This window comes from Gastrolobium bilobum, unplaced genomic scaffold (genome assembly GCF_033153095.1).
Source record: "Gastrolobium bilobum isolate Gb01-03AN ecotype WA unplaced genomic scaffold, APGP_CSIRO_Gbil_v1 utg21117, whole genome shotgun sequence".
Classification (NCBI taxonomy): Eukaryota; Viridiplantae; Streptophyta; class Magnoliopsida; order Fabales; family Fabaceae; genus Gastrolobium; species Gastrolobium bilobum.
In genome coordinates, this window is record NW_026897373.1 from 150,307 (window position 1) to 155,400 (window position 5,094).

General features: G+C 34.1%; 1 long non-coding RNA gene across 6 annotated transcripts; it reads right to left on the bottom strand.

Annotated features, from left to right (window-relative positions):
- Window positions 1-345: 345 nt before the first annotated feature.
- LOC133306367 (uncharacterized) lies at window positions 346-3,949 on the bottom strand. Of its 6 annotated transcripts, none has more exons than XR_009750879.1 (7): window positions 3,499-3,949; window positions 2,403-2,521; window positions 2,157-2,313; window positions 1,448-2,069; window positions 1,230-1,321; window positions 1,047-1,145; window positions 346-608 (listed from the first exon to the last, which is right to left on the bottom strand). It is a non-coding gene; the product is annotated as an uncharacterized LOC133306367 (long non-coding RNA). The 6 variants fall into 6 exon arrangements; XR_009750877.1 differs by having other exon boundaries at window positions 346-605; window positions 3,499-3,947; XR_009750881.1 differs by lacking the exon at window positions 346-608 and having other exon boundaries at window positions 1,448-1,527; window positions 1,672-2,069; window positions 3,499-3,947.
- Window positions 3,950-5,094: the final 1,145 nt, after the last annotated feature.

Here is a 5,094-nt window from a genome sequence, read left to right on the forward strand (position 1 = left end):
TTTTCCATGATTCTTCAATCTAAACATAAAAGGTCAGGAAAAAAAATATTTTTCACAACGAAAAATTGCAAATTCATATAATTCACATAGAATATAATTTTTTAACAAAAACATATATTATATTTTTAACATTATGAATAACAATTAATATTTACTTTACACTTGACATTCATCTATTATTACCAAATTTAATGTTTTCCTGTAATACAACAAAACTAATGTAAAACTGGAGCAATTAAATTGATCTTATAGTTCAGATGTCAAACAACATGGAGAACAAGATTCTAGATATTCAAAGCATACTAATAACAAACAAATCATATAATAATAATTGATTGTGCATATACAAACATACATCCAAAAACCACTCACAGCATAGAGAGGAAGCTTTCAATCAATTAATAAGTAATCAGTAATATTGGAAGCATACAAGTGTAGGCGCCTATGGATCCATATACATGAAGACTACCCCTAGCAAGCACAATAAAACCAGAATTTTCATCACTGGAGCTATCATCCGCAAGAAAATTCTCAACAACATCTTCATGTCTTACATAGTCCTTGTCTTCTTTTGTCAATTGTAAGATCCCAGGGTGGTTCCATATCTACTACAGACAATAAATTTCTTTATCATCATTATTCACTAAAACAAGCTAGGAAGCAACCATAATTTAACAGTAAGTTCAAGAATAACTGAACATTCATTTTCAGCTCAAAAGTCAAAAAATTTATGAAAGTCATACTAAAATTAATAGAAAATAATGGGGCAATTCTGAACAACAGAAAATAATAGCATGCATGTATATAGTTCTCATCAGGAAAGGTTCAAGATCCCATTGGAGGACTGGGCAGAGGTTGTGGTTTTTCCACCCCACCCAACAAGCCATATATATGCAAGTTTTTAGAAAACAGATATTGCGATAATTACATAAATTAAAACTCACATGTCATCCTATAACGATTTTATGTATAAAAATATGCATGAAAATGATGGATATAATACAGGTGGATAACAATGAAAATGATTCCTCATCATACAGTCATACCCCATTTTCAGATAATGGCTTCAAAGGAGCGTGATATATCCTTGCAAGTCCAAAGTCAGCAATTTTAACGACTCTATGTTCCTCTCCTTCACCCATAACCTGGTCAAAGAAAATTAATGTAAAGTAAAAATTCACGTAAAATTCACGCAGGGGAGAAAGGAAACAAGATTATGAAAAGCACACCACTTATTCTGAGCTTCATAAAGTATAAGGAACTCAATGGCTTGTGCAGCAGGATCATCAATTTCGATTTTAAGGAAGGATCCTGAGCCAGACTAATAAGAGAAAAGTAAAAGGAAAAATAATCAAACAGTAATGAAATCTATATTTAAATCAGTCAAGCCAGTTTATAAATATTCCTTGAAACTGTTTTTCTTCTGCAGTAATTATTGGAAACTTACTTTCATAAATAAGAGTTCTAAGAGCTCTGTTCTTATAATTTTTGGTTCCATCTGAGCAACGAGAAGGGAGTACCCACTTCCTGGAAACATTAAAAAAGTATAAGGGGGAAACTAAATCTCCTTCAAATTACAACATATTCTTGGGTATCAAGTACAACTCCCTAATGTAAAAAGCAAAGAACCACTACAATTTGAAGCCTGAATATCTACTTGTAATGCAGCACCTGGTGCGGAAGAACTAACATCAACCTGCTCCATTGAATACTTGCATCCATTAGCTAAGAGATTACTACAATCTCATTTATCATTCACGTATACAATATTTTGGGCCAGCCATATACCTGCAATTCAATATTTCCCTCAAGGTTGAACTTCCCTGAAAGCTGCTCCAGGGCAAAAAAAGGTTGAACACAAGATAACATGTGCCCAAATAACTAGTAGATATTCAAGCAACTGTCTTATACACAAGTATTTAATGCCTCAAACGGGTTAATATTATTTTCCAATCAGACAGATAACAACCATAGATCTTACGCACCCATGGAAGGTAGGCAGCAGTGAAAGTAAAGAGGCCAAGGAAGCTCATATGAATAAAGGGATTTCGTTTGCTCCACACGTAAACCTGAAAAAGATAAATTAAGCTTTAACATTTGAGACAGATTTTAACATGTGAACTCAATTACCAAAAATATATAAAAATGTGACTCACCATCATATATCATCCCCCAAGAAGAAAATTCCAGTCAATACAGTGGCACCAAATAAGAGCATGTAAAAGAAATCGGCAGTCCTCCCCCAGAACGAGTTCTCCTCTAGAAGCTTGCAGTACCGAGCAAGAAAAAACATATGAAACAAGAAATCCAAGTCTGCCAAATCAATAAGAAAATACCATGTCAAAGTCAGATGTATGATTCATAAAGCAAATACAATGAGCATTCTCTTCTTCGTTCAGCACCTTCCATGATCGTCAAATATTTTCTCTAACTTTATGTCTTGTAGAGCAACTAAGGTAGTCTCCAGCATGTCAAGCCCTGCCTGGTTTGCGAAAGTGAACATGGGCAACGCCTGCAATAACTGATTCAATGAAGATACTTTCACACAAGTAGTACAAGAGTATAATAATCAGAAAAGTCGATAGTTGACTTGCAATTCTGACAGGTATAACTGCATTTTTTAAGGTACCAAGTAGAAGATGGGTCTATACTCAGGCAAAAGAAAGAATAAAATCTAAGTAATTCACTATAACTCATAATGTTGAACAACCTCTGAGCCCATTCCTAAAAAATACCAAGCAATCATAGTGCAACTAAATATTTTCATTATTTTTTTACACCAGAGAAACCGAGTTGCATTATATACAGAGAAGGTACATGACATAATAGATGCATGTTCTGTGAAATTGAATAAATTTTGAGCATAACTTTACAGTGCAACACAATATTATACAAGAGAGGTGTATGTGGCGGCCATGCAAGGCTAGTGAGGAGGAATCTTCATGACACATGGCCATCATGCACCACATGAGTCTCATGTAATGGTTGAAGTGTAAGATTTCCAATTGTACTAAAATTCTAAGGTGTCAGAATTAATAAAATTCAGAATTTACCTAGGAAAAATTAACGAGCTGTCATAAAAATACACTACAAATTAAACATATAAGACAAAAATTATATGCATGAAAAAACCAATAATTGAACGGATGAATCTGTATCAGTCCAAACTGAAAATCTTATAGCTGAACATGCATCTTGATTCCCATATGAAACAAGAAAATATTCTGCACTTTAAATCATCCAACTCGTCAACACTGGCACTTCGCCAAATAAACTACTTTTGTATTTCTCAATTCAATTAGCCTCAACCATTATCTTCATTATCCAAACATTACGCCAAACTAATATACACACATTTTGAACCTAAGCCTGCTTAGCTTATGATTTTTAACAGCATAATGTTATTCTACAGTATTGGTTTATTTAAAAAATCACAACCAAAAATCTCAAACAGAACAGGGAAATTGAGAACATTCAGAAAATAGAAGCAACGTGTACCTGTTAGAAGCGTGTACTTCCCCATATCTCAACCCCGTTGTTTGCACTAGCTTGAAGTTCGCCATCGACGAGCCACATTATGTTGCTGTGGAAGAGCATCTCGACGTGGCCGGTTTCTCCGCCGGAGAAGTTGCGACGGAAGAGCTCCCGGAAGGGGTCGCAGTTGTAGATGCGAAAGATGGCGTCGATTGCGGCTGCGAAGCAGGAATGGTATGGATTGAATGAGACTCGGAGGAGCGATATGGGAGATTCCGGAGAAGGGGTTTGAGTTTGAGATTGGGGAAGCATTGTGGAATCGAAATTAAAGATTTGGGATTGGTAGAGGAAAAGGTAGGATTAGGATTGGGGTTTGGCTAAGAAGGTGAAGAAGAGAAATAAAAAGTGGCCATTCAGAAATAGCAACTGATATGCGTTTGTTGCTAAAAAGGTAAAACATATTCGATGCGCTAATGGGATATTTACTACCGTCAAGAGAGAGAGAAAAGACTTAATAAGTAGCTTAGGGGCGCTTTAATTGCTTGATTTAGGGTCGGCTTCTAAAACAGCCATCAAAACACCGCCTTTGTATCTCGGTTTTCTTGTAGTGGTAGGATTGACAACCTTATTTTATCACTTTATTATTTGTACGAATGATGCACTTGCCGAAGTCGCAACACGTACCATATTAAAGATAATTGAATATATATTAGGATTGATCTTCTTTCTCCTTCACCAAGTGTCATTCCTCCAGAAGAAAAACATAAAAAGAAAAGAAGGCTCTAAAGAGAAAAATCATCCTAATGTTGTTGTGAAAAAGATGGCTAGTGTCTTTCCCTTATCATCATTTTTGGGTATGTCTTTATCTTTGGTATACGTAAGAATCATGTTTTTCCAATATCCTTTATCATGTTCTTATTTATGATTTGTGAACATGATATATTATTTGTAAGCTAACATGTGGTATGAGAGGATGTGTTTAGGAATTCATGATTTTTCATATATGGTTATGAATGTATTCTTGATTTTGAAAAATTAGGAATTGTAAAAATTTATGATTTTTCCTTTAATGATTTATGGATGATCGATTGAAAATTAAAATTCAATTACGTTTTCTTTATGTCCGTTTTGTAACAATCGCTTCCGGAATTGGACCTGTTGCCTTTTATTTATATATGAAGTTGATATTTACAAAGCAAAAGAAACACTTTATGGCTTAATGTTTATATATATAATTATATATATAAAGTGCTGAATTGAAATGTGTTTATGTGATGTAGTTGGATTAAAATTGAATGTGAAATTTTAATCCTATAATTGTTTAGAAAAATGTTTGTGCTTGGAATTGTTGTGGATATAATTAGTATGAAAAATATGCATTGTTTATGTTATGAATCATGCAGTATGTATAATGGCATGATCTTTTCTCCTCTTGAATGAATTTTTATACTGATTCCAAGCAGCATTTTTTTCCCAAACGCTTAAAAAACCAGAAGTCCAGAACAAAGTAGAACAATTTGTTAGGAATCTAAACCTTGAATTTTATAATGTGCAATGGTCAAAGAAGCATCTTTACTAGCAAGTAGATAGCAAAATCCGTTCCCAACCTCCACATTCCAA